Source organism: Cupressus sempervirens, chromosome 8 (assembly GCF_028749045.1).
Source record: "Cupressus sempervirens isolate cs-2001-9-10 chromosome 8, ASM2874904v1, whole genome shotgun sequence".
NCBI lineage: Eukaryota > Viridiplantae > Streptophyta > Pinopsida > Cupressales > Cupressaceae > Cupressus > Cupressus sempervirens.
The window spans coordinates 353,130,501-353,146,239 of record NC_143125.1 but is presented as its reverse complement, the minus strand read 5'-3'; the positions used below and the strand labels follow the sequence as shown (position 1 = coordinate 353,146,239).

The 15,739-nt window shown below is 36.0% G+C and overlaps 1 protein-coding gene across 1 annotated transcript in view; it reads left to right on the top strand.

Annotated features, from left to right (window-relative positions):
- Positions 1–15,739, top strand: part of LOC149542791 (cell wall integrity/stress response component) — a 117,285-nt gene that overhangs the window by 35,066 nt on the left and 66,480 nt on the right. The gene's annotated exons all lie outside the window — the stretch shown is intronic.

Genomic DNA, 15,739 nt, shown 5'->3' with positions numbered 1-15,739 from the left:
TTAGATGATGATACGAACCAAGCGAGCACAAGTTAGAGACCTATACAAAATCAGAATGCAGAATAGGGACTATTTTTTGAGGTTGATAATGGAATTCATGTTCAACTTTATGAACCTAAAGAAGAACAAAGAACACCAAGGTATGTTTTTGTAAATCAACTTGATAATTAGATAATTGGTAAGACAAGTAATGGGGTAATGACAAGAGAAAGAATCAGAAATGAGATTTGTTTGATTTCACAAATTGAACCTAAGAATATTGATGAAGCATGCAAAGATGAATCTTGGATTAATGCTAATGAAGGAAGAGCTTGAACAAATTGAAAAGAACAATACATGGGAATTAGTCCCTAGGCCTAAAGACAAGAATGTTATTGGAACTAAGTGGGTATTTAGAAATAAAATGAATGAGCAAGGAGAAGTGGTAAGAAACAAAGCAAGTCTGACATGTAAAGGTTATTCACAACAAGAAGGTATTGATTTTGAAGAAACCTTTGCTCTTGTAGCAAGATTAGAAGTAGTTAGATTATTTCTGGCATATGCAGCTAACAAAAAGTTTCAAAGTGTGTTAGATGAATGCCAAGACTTTCTTCAATGGAGAATTAGAACTATACATTGAGCAGCCCGATGAATTTCCATTGAGAACAAGAAGATATGGTATGCAATTGAAGAAATCCCTTCATGGATCGAATAGACACCTAGAGCTTGGTATGTGAGGTTAGACAAACACTTACTAAACTTGGGATTCAAGATGGGAAGTGCAAACAGTAATCTATACCTATTAGTTTATTTAGATAGACTAATGATTATTAAAGTATTTGTGGATGACATCATTTTTGGAAGAAATGATGAGGTGAGTAGTAAATTTATTGATGGAATGAAAGAAAAATTTGAGATGTCTATGATAAGTGAGGCGAAGTACTTTTTGGGATTGCAAATTACTCAAACTAAAGATAGTATCTTCATATCTCAAACTAAGCACTCTAGGAGTTGTTAGTAAGATTTGGTATGGAGAATTGCAAACCAATATGGTCACAAGTTGTAAGTTGACTAACAATGATGATTCCTCTAGCATTGTTTAGACAAGATATAGATCTATGATTGGTGGTTTACAATATTTGAATCATACTTGACCTAACATAGCTAGTGCAATTAGTATTGTGGCAAGATATCAAGCAGATCCTAAGGAATCACATCTAGTAATAGTAAAAGGAACATTCAGATACTAGAAGGGAACTTTGGAGTTTGGATTATGGTATGATAGATCAAATGATGTCACACTGTATGCCTATACAGTTGTTGATTGGGTAGGAAATGTTGATGTCAGGTAAAGTACTAGTGGAGGAGTATTTTTCCTTGGAGGAAAACTAGTTTCATGGTTGAGTAAAAAGCGAGATTGTCCATCTCAATTTATAACAAAAGCAAAATATTTTAGCAGCAACAAACAATTGTAATCAGTCAATTTAGAGGAAGCAGATGCTAAAGGACATTGGTATAACATTCTCTGAACCTACTATCATGCATTGTGATAATATAATTACAACTAACATGTCAAAGACTCGAGTTTTACATTCAAAGACTAAGAACATTGCAATAAAGTATCATTTTCTGAGAGAGAAAGTTACTAAGAAGGAAATCAGATTGGAATATGTGAGCACAAAAGAGTAGGTAGGAGATATATTCACTAAACCTTTGGCTAAGGACACCTTTGAGTACCTCAGATATGCTTGGGGTAATGGCCCCACCCTGTGAAGAGTAATTGATACAAATATGCATCAGTTTGATGTATTCAAAGTACATTTATTCATCTAGAGGTACATTTATTCATCTAGAGGTGATGCTTGGTACTACTCCTTAGGGGGAGTGGTCGCATGGTGCAGAGATAGTCTTAGATCTCTTCTATAAATGATTTTTCACATAACCAAATTTGTTGGCACTTGACATTTTTTTGGTTGCAGATTGGTTTGATCTAATATAGGAGCTTTGACGTGATTATCATCAAAGGGGGAGAGAACTTCATTGAAGGAAGGACTTTCAAGAGAGTCTTGATATTTGGCATATTGGCACCTTTGCCATTGATGTCAAAGGGGGAGAAGATCAGTGAAAAACCTTTCATCAAGGAAGGTATATGTTGGAAAGTCTCAAAGATAATTAGAGAAGTTGCACATGAAGTTTAAATTTTGAAGATTGTATATGTTGAGGATATTAAAAAAGAATTTTATTTTGTCCTTTACTTTTGGATTTATGGTTTTTCACCATATGCTGCCATCAATGCCAAAGGGGGAGATTGTGAGGAATTGAGGATATTGTTGGCACTTGGATGAGTTACTGAGACGTATTTATGGCAGGTTTTGTCATTGATGGCAACATATGTTCTTCTGTTCATGACAAACTCAGATTTTGTATATCACAGGTTATTTATCAGATCAGCGAGGTCAGTGGTTGACAAATTTAGATATGCGAGCTTACATGTGTGTAGTAGAATTAGTGTAAACATCATGTCTATGTTCTCTATACTTTATGAGATGTTTTGGTTGAGTTACAAATTGTTGAGTGATGACTGGTAGTAGATTAGTGAACAACAAATAATGATAGAGACAGTTGTAGGCATTTTTGTTATATCTTATTGGCGAACAAGAATTAATGCCAATGAGCATGGAAGATGATAGAAGAATTGTTCATGTGTTGATGTTTGGAATTGTGAGGCATTTGGATTATTTTGGAAGGTCACTAGTGTGTAATGTGCGGTATATTTTATTGGCAGCCGAGTGTGATATTCTAATGTGTGGTTTATCATTGGAAAATGTAATATTACTATTGTAGCATGTGGGAGACTTAATGTAATAGTTGTATTGATGCTTATGAAGGCGTGTATGTCTTAGCATTATTCTACGTAACTGTACATTGGGGAAGCTCCAATAGGCTGACCTAATTAATTATTTGTAAAGGGTATAAAGGGAAGTTGTTTTCCTTGTTTAGGTATCCTGATAACCGAGGTTGGTCCTCTCGCCTTGGGGTAGGGGGAAGGCCGTCCAACCACTCATATTCTAGTCGGGCCAACCAAAAGTCAACCCTACTTCTAATACTTGGGGGCCAATTTGGATCGAAAGGAGGGGAATTGACCCCATCCGCAGGTATAAATCAGCTTATGGATGAGATGTATGTCTTGATACATATGATGCAAGAATTAATGATGGATTATCAGAGCCGAGTAGTGATGATGTTGGTTGATTAAGTGGGCTTCAAAGGAACTGTTTTGGCAAGTAAGTTGCCGATCAATTAGCTCATGTTCATTGGATATGCTATCCTAAGAGTATTGACTTTCACCTTTGTTGGAGCACTTAGACATTGGGTATACATGTTCTTTTCAGCCTTTAACAGGGTTAGAACCTTCTAACAAGAGTTCAAGGTCTCCTAATAGGGATTTGTCCTATAACAGGGACTATTGTACTAAATGAACTGTATTTGACTCCTAACAAGGTCACATCCTTTCATAAGGAACTTACATATTAGTACATTATCTTGTGTGTACCATTCCCACTGGGATTCTCCCTCTGATCAAGGGTTTCCCTAGTCAACAAAATCATTGTGTTATGGTGTATGGTGTCTTACTGCTTTGCATCATTGTTGTAATTGCTGGTGATCAGATTTATAAGTTAGGATTTAATTATATTTGTTCACAACTAAGTCACCTGCCCCCTCTCAATTGTGTGGATTTTACTTCTTAACAAAAACTTCATCGAAGAAGTCCAAACAAATAAAGATACAACACTAACCACCGTCAATAATGAAAGAAAGGCAGATGTGAAGATGCATCCTTAAAACCATAGTGCTCATAGAGAGCAAGACACAAACAGCCCGAGTACAACAAAATACAACAAGAGCATAGTAAAGGTTAATGTTAAAAGGTCTCTGATGGACAATGAGAAGCTGCAGCTCAAATTGAAACTCCAACCAAACATAACAAGAGATAAATACAAAGACTTGGACATAACAGTGCAGACAATACGTTGATTGCTGAAGAAACAACTCGCAAACATGATGAATAAATAGGAACAAGAAATAATAACCCAGCTTGATTCTGTACAATCCAACAGAGTAGAAGAATCTTAGAGAACTCTCCACAATCATTTCAGGTAAATATGATCTCTATTGAAGCTACGATTTGAACACATACGGATTACCTACAAAAAACTCATTGCAATCTGCAACAGATACACAAAGTTCAAACTAATGAACAAGAGAAACTGCCTTATTTGCTGATATTTAACCCTTTTTGATACCATGTTAATGTTCTGCCCAAAAAAAAAGATAAACAATAATAAACAAAATAAAGAACACTAAGAATAGAAAGACACAACAATTTATCCTGGGAAAACCTTCCAACTTGAGGGGAAAAACTCAGCCACACCAAAAATACATCTGTTGTATTAAATAATAGAGGTTCGATTACAATGCTTCTAACTGAATGTAACACTCATCACACAAAGCAATCATGTATACCTTGAATTGAAAGACTTTTCATATCATAACCGAAAGATCTCTTCATTTACCAAATGTGAGTCTCTTTATATTGCCAAATGCATGTCTCTTTGCATGTTGCATGTCTTTTCATATTTTCAAACATGTGTCTCTTCACATGTTGCATGTCTCTTCATATAAAGAACAACTGACGAATCTCAAGAAATCACGATGTATCATCTTAGGTAGATATTCTCTCTCACAACTATAAAATTTCAACAATTCTTTCTCTGTTGTGTTTCTATTTTACAAGATTGAAAAAGTAATTAGAACCTTTATCCTCAACCTCAGACAAGTCGTTATGGCCCTGATTTTCTCCCCTTGGTGTTTGTGATTCTAGATCTTTTTTCAGAAGATATTTGGTTCTCACTAGCTCAGGTTTAGAATCCTTATGTCTTGCTTCTTCCTTTTATTTCTCATATAATATAGTATTTGGATTGGGGGAGGTGTTTCTATTGTTTCACAAACCACCTTCACATCATTCATCCAAGATATAGTATGATTCAGTTATTCCCAACTGTCTACCCTCCCCAATAATGAGCTATTTTTGACTTGTTGGAAGGGGATGAGGGTTGTTCAAGCACTTCAATGTGCCAACTTATACTGATGGTTAAAAATATAGTAAATTTATTGTTACCATGAAATTCAGACAAGGCTTGTATAGTGGTCAGAATCAAATACATTTTTTCAATTGCATAAACAACAAAACTTTAGTATTATTTTACCCATGTTGACTTCCTAGCACTATTCTTGATGTTAGTTTCTTCTCCAAAGTTGCTAGGGTTAAAAACATAAGTTTCCTTCATTGTGATTAATGATACCACATGGACCTCTTTTATTTAGTTTTGACTTGGGGCAATATCGAAATATTTTTTGAAGGATGCAAGATGAGTGGATGTCCAAGCCGAATTGCATCAACTTTCAAGCATGCAATATGAACTTGGAAACCTATATCAAACTACCAACAATGCGATATTTATGTCATGTAGATTTGATAATGTCGCTATATTTATGTCATGTAGATTGAACAATGTCGCTATTCATCTAATTGTATTCTAGTAAGTGCTCCTAGATTTGTAAAGAGAGAGATTTGTGAGGACACCAACTCTGATTTGAAATATTATAGTGATGTCTTTACGAAATTACATAACTGGAACATATCGGTGGGTTCATGGAATCTTGCATTGAGCTGAGAGAAAAGTCGATTCACACCCAACACACTCAGCTCATGCAGTCCAATTCTCCCCAATAGCCTAGTGGCACTCCAGCTATTCCATATCCTCAAATTTCTAACTAGATGTAATGTTCACATTACAACTGCCCTATGTGATATGCGTTCGAGGCTATATCTGTATTCTCTAACATATGAATTGAAGCTTTATAAAGCAATAATAAAACATGCAAAATAAAAGGGTTGAAAGAATGAGTATTAGTTATATGCAACTGCTTTTGCCATTTCACAATTCACAAGTTTAGCCTACTTGCTTCCTTGCCTACTTAATTATTGAAAATCATCCAACAATTGCATTAGGAGCATCTCATTTTGAAAGTGAAGATATAACTGAATCTAAATTGACTTGCATGACTTCTTTAGGAACTTAAAAAGTAGAATGGTTGTATTTTGACCATTAACAGTTTGAGGCAATTAGATAAGTTTTTGGCACTTATGCCCATGTTAAAGGCTGAAGCAATTAAGTTTGCTACTTAGCACTTCGATGGCTTAGTTAATGATTCGGGCCTTGTTACTTTGAGTTACAACCTAATCACCACATATGATGAATTCACCAACAAACTCATTGAAAGGTTTGCTAAAAAGTATCTCGAATTGCATTTTAGAGAGTTGGCACATGTTAATCAATATGGTTCTCTAGACACATATGTAGTAGAATTTCATGGACTTCCAATGATTCTTCATGGTATCATGGAGAGGAGATTGGTAGGCCTTTTCATTAAAGGGTTCACGGAGCACATTAGAGGATGGGTTAATGTGCATTTGATCAACCATTATTAGAAGCCATGAGGAAAGCATAACGTATGGAGTTGGTGGCCTTTAGAAGCGAATTCTAGTCAAAAACCTTTTAAAGTAAGAAGTCATAAGAAGAAATTCCATGAGGATGTTGGAAATATATGTTTATCTATTTATTGTCTAGTCTTAATTGATGTCAAAGTCTAAAGGTGTTGGAAGTGTTTTCTCTAATAATGGTTCAGAGGTAGATTCTGAGGACAGGTTCAGGTATAAGAAGATGGTGCTTATCAGTACTTAAGAGTTATATTCTTATGTCCAAAATTCTGTGTGGTCCGGATGTCTATGTTTCACTGACAAAGTTATACAATCACAGATGACAGTGCTACAATTGTGTTTTCTGACAGGCTTCAGATTCAGAAACAAATGTTGGAGGTATGCAGATATATTTTATATTGTTTCTCATTTTGGTCTTGGTTGTGGTGCTTCTTGGTGATTTGGAAACAGTTCCTGGTGATTCAGAAACATTTCTACCTATTGTTGTAGTTATGATCATTTTTTTGCTTAGGTCTACAAACATGTTGTGATGACATCTGATATGGATTGTTGGGAAGTGATATTGGTCCTGACTTGGCATCTGGACCTCACCATGCCTTATGGAGGTTTGGATGTTGTTGGCAAGTAGGTAGTTTTTTTGGCCAACATGTTTCTACACATTTGAGATGACTATGAAAGTTGTTCACGTAATTGAGGATTTGGCTTTGAGATGTGTAGCGTATTTGTGGTCCTCTCTCTCTCTCTCTCTCTTGGAGTGGATCATGCTTCTTGATTTATGTTTGGATTATATATTTAATGTTTATCTCTTATCCAAATGGGTCCATGTTTGGTATAATGTATGTTTTGGTCTAGATGCTTCTAGCATTGGATCTTATTGTATTTTGTTGTTTCCATGGGCAACTTGTAACTTGAATTGTAATATCCTTTGGCATGGCCAACCTTGTTGTAAACTACAATGATCTATCTTGTATATAAGCATGGGGTGTGCTTTAGCAAAGTGTACAATTTTTAGTAATGTGAAAAGCGAGGCAGTGGAGATTTATATGCAATGTGCATAGTTTCAGAAAATTAGAGTTTGGTTTTTGAGGCTGCTATTTTGTAGTGACAAAGAAGAACGAGTAGTAGTGTGTTGCTGAGTTGACAATATTGTGCAAATCAGCTGCACTATCAGGAGAATCGCTCTTTATCATTTTGTGGATAGTTCATTGTATCTTGTATAGTGAGTCTTGGGTGCACAAGTTCATTCAATATCTTGCTACTTTGGCAATGAGCCTTATGCAAGTCCGGAGAAGTGAGTTCCCACCTATTCTAAGTAACCCTTTGTGGAGTAATGAGCTCCCATTTGTTTTGTTGATGCATAGCCATGAGCCTTTCTAGAGCAGTGAGCTCCCAGAATTATTGTATAGAATATATATATTGGTGATTCATCTTTGTGGGCAAGTGTCACCTTCTTTTTCCCCAATTTGAGTTTTCCACATATAAAAATCTTTGTGTTCTATGTTGCTGTTTCAGTTCTCTATTTTCTTAATGTCTTAATTCATGGAAACTGAAGTTAATTAATTAATGAAGCATGAATTTAATTGGTGCTCATTCACCTCCCTTTTTAGCGTTTGAAGGTTGTTCAACAATTGGTATCAAAGGTAGGTTCCTCTTGAAGAAGCTTTGTCGCTTGAGGTTGACTTGGAGTCTTGAGCACCATGTTTGAAGAAGATTTGATTGAACAAAGTGATTGGAATAAAAATATGTATATGTATCGACAACTAAAGACTGCTTTGAATGGAACCAGATCAAATTTGATGAAGGCTAAAACTAAAATTATGTTTCAAAGAACACTTTTGGATGATGCAAAGAAGAAAATAGAGGAACTTGATGATGAGTTGAACTATAAGATTGATGAATGCTCTAGATTGAAAATAGATCTAAAAAGGGAGCCAAGGGACATACTGAAAAGAGGCTAAAACTGGAAGATGAATATGAAGTACTTAACATAGAACTTGATGAGAAGAATAGGAATTGTTAATTATGAAAAGATGTATAACAATATACTATACTATACGTATGTATATAGTATATACTATACATGGTACTTAAAATGTTAATTATGAAAAGATGTATAACAATATAAGGCATAAATTTGAAGTATAAGTTCATCATGACCACTATTTTTAGTTTAGTTTTACATTGCATTGAAGATTGAACAATAAAAGAGATCTATGTTCTAACTTCTAATTTCTAACTTCTATCAAATAAATTTAATAATCAAAGATTGAAGATTCAAATTCAAAAGTCATAGATATCAATTTATTGAAAGTATATTTATCAATCTCATTAATGTTATCATAAAGATAATTACTTCAAGTAGCATCAAGCATGATATGATCGCAATGTTCAATGTTCAATGGTTCATATATCCAAGTATTAAGATAAAAAAATAAGTACAAAATCAAAATGTCAAGGTCCAATCACCGCCAAAATGCAATAGAGCCTAGAGGCCTCTAATCATCCCTGTTAAGCTTAGGCTCAGGTTCAACAAACTTCACATCCAAACTCTTAGATTCTTCAAGGGTAAGAGTCGCAAGAGGAACACGAACCAACCCTGCATCAAAAGTATCCTCATCCTCGTTAACTTGTGATGGCTCCTCTGGCTCTACATCCCATCGTGTTACAAGGCTCTTTTTGTACACACATGTCTTGCGATCATTGATACCCAAGGCACAATGTATAACTACTAGCTTCTCTGCTCACTTAGAGGTAAGTCTGTTTCTCTTAAGAGAGTGGATGAAGCTATAAGTAGACCAATTCCTCTCAGAAGCTAAAGAACTAGATACCTAAGATAGCAATCAAATGACTAGTATGAGAATTAGAAAATTGAAATTCATTACTAAAAGTGAAATTGAAATTGAAAACATATATTTTTAATAATTAGAATTTAGGTTCTAAAGTTGAAGAACAAGAAACCTAAGATAGGAGATGAATGGCAAGTGTGGTAGTTGTTGATTTGGGTCCACGACATTTCCACTACAAATTTGTGTCCTCTTGTGCCATTGTTTTTATGTCCGCCTTTGCTCTAGCTGCATAACCCTTAAGAGTAGAAAATTTGGTCCACTCGAGGAAAACCTTCACAACAGTCTGAGTCATACATCCTATCAATGCACTGGAAGAACCCTTCTTTCACCTGAAATTCAAATTTTAAAATTAAAGATTCATAACTATAATTGAAAGTGTACTGAGTTTAACTTCTAACTTCTAAGACATAAAAATGATTAGGATTATAATGAGTAGTACGATAACGTGATAAATTGATAGTAGATTACCTCATCATCGTTCAGTGGTGTAACTCTCACAGGCCTAGGCATGTATCACTTTGGATTCAAACCAACCATGCGTAAGGGAGTGTTGAGGCTGTCCCATCTACACTAAATAATAGGCCGACTGTGCGAATTGTAGAATGCTAAACTGGGGTCCCCCTCTCGCACAATTGTCCTCATTTGGCCAAGCATAGCATTAATGCACTCACACACCTCTCCAAGGCTAGGCGCATCCCCATTCCCATATTCGATAACTTGGAAAAGTGGAGTGATGATAACAACTATGTATTTTGCATCACTCCAAAAGACATCGCTCTTCACTATCTTCTTCACCTCATCCCTTGCTTTGTGCTGGACCCATCCCACCTATTCCATTCATTTGTCATAACCATGAGTTGCAATGGCTCCTGCAACTGAAGCATTCTCTCCAAAAGAATGAAGTAGGATGCATATTGGGTCTTAACTAGTTTCAGGAACTCCTTTGCGAAGCTCTTGAAAAGGGGATGTGATGTGTGGTGATTGCAGATAAACATCTGCACATCTCTAGCATCCCTCACTACTTCCATAATCCATGCAATCTTCCCCATGTCCTTTAGTGCATTGTTCATGGCATGCACACAACATGGAGTCCACCAAATATGTTTGTATGCTGCCTCAACAAGTCTCCCTGCAACTTTACAAATAGGTGTTGCATCTGTGGCTACTTGGATAACATTTTGTGGCCCAACCTCCTCAATAGCTGCCCGAAGGATGTCAAATAAAAAATCAGCATCCTTTCGATGCCATGAACAATCAATAGCCCCGAGAAAAAATGACCCCTCTGTGCATATAATTATGATATTGGTGAATGAACGGTTTCTAGTGTTCGTCCACCCATCTATGATGATGCTACACCCATACTCCTCCCAAATCGGCCTCATGTTGTCCATCTGTATACCAATCTTGGCATACTCTTTATCCAAGACTCTAGTCCGCAATTTGTGTTGAAGTATTAGCACAAATGACGACCCCCCTCCCCTTTCCACCAGTTGCATCATCTCCTTGTAATTAGGAGATTGTGTCACATGAAGATGTATATTATTGGAAAAAAGAAATCTATCAATGACATCCTCTATCTCCTCTTTCATGTGAGCATTCAATAAATTAGCTATGGGGTTACTTTCAGATGACACCTTTCTTTTCCCCTTACTCGATTGTGCTTTAGCTATAACGCTAGATGTGGAAGGACCCGAGGCTGCCGCTCCAAATGATGGAGTTTCTTGCCGTGGTCTAGGAGTAGGAATATGTGGCCGTCCTTGCTCATGAGCTTGTTGAAGACTCTAAATCTGTTGCCTACCAGTTAAGGTGGTAGGTACTTCAACTCCCAAGTCATCTAGAACACCCCAAAACTTGGTGAACACAATTCTGTAATGCAAATTTTTTGATTGCTTCAATAACTCACATGCACCCACACCTTTTCCTATCCAAAAGAGGAAGTGTGCATTCACTCTAGTGATGTTGCCAAATCATTCTGTCCCACGAATGTTGCATTTCCATTTCCTTGTACCACCACTTAATGGTGTTCGTGCAATTATCCTTGTTGCAAATTGTCTGAGAGGAGATTTAGGATCATAACTACCCCTAGCCCACTTTACCAAAAGAGTGGAGGGGCTATCTGTAGTTGGTGGATTAGGTGGCCAATTATCTACTAATTGAGATTCAGTTTCCCCATTCTTTTCATCATGTTGAGGGTTATAATCTTCTTGGTTGCTATGAGAATGAGCTTCTAATTCCATCTCATCATTACTGTGATTGACTCACTTGTGTCATGACCTTGGGAGCTCATTTTCATAGTGCATTAACAAAATGAAAAAAAAAAATTAAACACATGCTTTCAGCCTATGCCCTTCTTCAAATCACAAATTTTTTAAATTAAAATTTAAGCAACACAAATTTGGAAATGAAACAACAAGCATTTACTAAAGTCTAGAAATGAAATCAACTAAAAACTAAATATTAGAAACTAAAAACAATGAACTTGACTTGAAAAATCAGTAAATAAAATTTAAAAACATGAAAAACCCTACCTTTTGCTTGAAAAATCTCTTGGACAAGCTGAAAAAATTCCTTTTCTTCTTGCTCCTTATCGCTCCTCTTTGCCTTCCAATCACTCTCTTCTTTCAAACATGCACCCTTTTATGAGCTCTTCACTCTTCTTGTTGTTGTTGCAAAAATTAGAAAACCATGAAATTCATAAAAATGAGAAAACATGGAGATTTAATGGGATCTCAACCTCTAAATGGGCCTCACATATCCTAGGGCTTAAAAGCATAATAAAAAAAAATTGTCATAAAACCTTTTATTTATTATTATTTTTTTATACTTTTCAACTAGCCCAAAACGGGGATGTTTGTCTGTCCCCTAGAGGGGTCGAGGGACGTTTTCCCCCTGTTACCACAAGGGATGTTCCCTGTCTCGGACGAGACGAGAGCCCAATGGTGGTGCTGCTGGGGATGTGGTAACGACATCCCTTTATTCATGTTGAGTCTCTGTCTCGAGTGCGTTGGGGAAAGAGGGCGAGGACGTGTCCTCGTGTTACTATGGTCAATGCTAGAATTAGTTGCCTGGATTACCCCAAAACTTGGTGTACACAATTCTGTAATGCAAATTTTTTGATTTCTTCAAGAACTCACATTCACCCACACCATTTCCTATCCAAAACAGGAAGTGTGCATTCACTCTAGTGATGCTGCCAAACCATTCTGTCCCACGAATGTTGCATTTCCACTTCCTTGTACCACCACCTAATGGTGTTCGTGCATTTATCCTTGTTGCAAACTGTCTCAAAGGAGATTTAGGATCATAACTACCCCTAGCCCACTTTACCAAAAGAGTGGAGGGGCTATCTGTAGCTGGTGGATGAGGTGGCCAATTATCTACTGATTGAGATTCAATTTCCCCATTCTCTTCATCATGTTGAGGGTTATAACCTTCCTGGTTGCTATGAGAATGAGCCTCTAATTCCATCTCATCAACTTGAGTCATGACCTTGGGAGCTCATTTTCACACAACATTTCACACAATAAAAAAAAAAAATTAAACACATGCTTTCAGCCTATGCCCTTCTTCAAATTACAATTTTTTAAATTAAAATTTAAGCAACAAAAATTTGTAAATGAAACAACAAGCATTTACTAAAATCTAGAAATGAAATCAACTAAAAACAAAATACTAGAAACTAAAAACAATGAACTTGACTTGAAAAATAAATAAATAAAATTAAAAAAACATGAAAAATGCTACCTTTTGCTTGAAAAATCTCTTGGACAAGCTGAAAAATCTTCCTTTCTCCTCTTCTTGCTCCTTATCACTCCTCTTTGCCTTCCAATCACTGTCTTCTTTCAAACATGCACCCTTTTATGAGTTTCTTCACTCTTGTTGCTGTTGCTAAAATTGGAAAACCATGAAATACATAAAAATGAGAAAACATGGAGATTTAATGGGATTTCAACCTCTAAATGGGCCCCACATATCCTAGGGCTAAAAAACATAATAAAAAATTATCATATAACTTTTAAATTTCTTTTTATTTTTCACTTTTCAACTAGCCCAAAATGGGGACATCTGTTTGTCCCCTGGAGGGGTCGAGGGACATTTTCCCCCTGTTCCCACAAGGGACGTTTCCTTGTCTCGGACGAGGCGAGAGCCCAATGGTGGTGCCGTTGGGGATGTGGGAATGCCATCCCCCTGTTTAGGTCGATTCCCTGTCTCGGATGCATTGGGGAAAGAGGGCGAGGACGCGTCCCCGTGTTTCTATGGTCAGTGCTAAAATCAGTTGCCTACCAGTTAAGGTGGTAGGTACTTCAACTACCAAGTCATCTAGAACACCCCAAAACTTGGTGAACACAATTCTGTAATGCAAATTTTTTGATTGCTTCAATAACTCACATGCACCCACACCTTTTCCTATCCAAAACAGGAAGTGTGCATTCACTCTATTGATGTTGCCAAACCATTCTATCCCACGAATGTTGCATTTCCACTTCCTTGTACCACCACTTAATGGTGTTCGTGCAGTTATCCTTGTTGCAAATTGTTTGAGAAGAGATTTAGGATCATAACTACCCCTAGCCCACTTTACCAAAAGAGTGGAGGGGCTATTTGTAGCTGGTGGACGAGGTGGCCAATTATCTACTAATTGAGATTCAGTTTCCCCATTCTCTTCATCATGCTGAGGGTTATAATCTTCTTGGTTGCTATGAGAACGAGCCTCTAATTCCATCTCATCATCACTGTGACTTAACTCACTTGAGTCATGATCTTGGGAGCTCATTTTCACACCGCAGTTTACAAAATGAAAAAAAAAAAAAAATTAAACACATGCTTTCAGCCTATGCCCTTCTTCAAATCATAATTTTTTAAATTAAAATTTAAGCAACAAAAATTTGGAAATGAAAAAAGAAGCATTTACTAAAATCTAGAAATGAAATCAACTAAAAACTAATTACGAGAAACTAAAAACAATGAACTTGACTTGAAAAATCAGTAAATAAAATTAAAAAAACATGAAAAACCCTACCTTTTGCTTGAAAAATCTCTTTTTTGACAAGCTGAAAAATCTTCCTTCTCTTCTTGCTCCTTATCTCTCCTCTTTGCCTTCCAATCACTCTCTTCTTTCAAACATGTACCCTTTTATGAGCTCTTCATTATTCTTGTTGCTGTTACAAAAATTGGAAAATCATGAAATACATCAAAATGAGAAAACATGGAGATTTAATGGGATTTCTGTTGATGTTTTAGCATCTGGAGAAGTATTTTTGAATTCTCTATGATGTTATCAATTCAGAGAAATAAGCAATTATTAGTTTGACTTTGATATTTGTCTTTCATTCATAAGAAATATGTATATGTTTCTGTCTGATATACATGACAGAGGTATATCTATACGTACACGTATTCATATTAATGTATGCATACGTGTACTTATACATACACCTCTGTTATGTATTATTATTACTTATGACAGAATACAAATGCTTTATGATCGACCAACTTAACAGACCTTGCTGTCGGTTTCCATGTTATACATATCAGATATCATTGTTGGGTTTCTATGTTACCCACAATCTGAGAATTAATACAAACTTCATATTGTTCTCGACTATGATGGTGTCGAGATATTACCCAAGTCGAGGATTAATTCTTTATCGGGTCTTAAACTCGTATTGTGTTTTATGATTGTTGTTAGTGGTAACAAATGTAAACATATCGTATGTCAAACATGCCTCCGAAGAGGCATGTCCCTACGTGGCCCATGGGCCACATAGAGGCATGACTCTTCAGGGTCATGTCTGTTCATATATTTATATATATGAGAACTTCGATTTGCAGAGAAGATATAACATACATAACAAAATATACCTGTACCTGCAGAATTCGATATATAACATTATTGCATTTATCATTCTCAATATCTATCTTACAGTCATCCAATGGAAGCAATCAGCGCTGAGGAAGAAAGAAATCAGAGAGTTTGCTACAAACATAAAGAAAGATAAGTCAAGTGATTCTGCATATTTAATTCAGAAATAAATAGCATTTATTTGTGATTGTTCATCTATCAGAGATCCTAAATTTTAACATGGTATCAGAGCAGTACTGATAAGAAAACTATTGCAAATATTTATTTTTTGAGTCTAACTTAAAAGGAAAATAAAAAGCTTTAACAGTAGCATTAAAAGATGGTGAATCATGTAAGACTTGAAGATAGATTAGATGGAGCTTCAAACTTTTCATCTTGGAAAATCAGGGTTTTAATAATTCAAAGGGAGATGGAATTAGAAAACTACATTGAAATGAATTCACCTATGCCTAAAAATGAATCCAAGAAAACAACATGGAAAAGGCACAA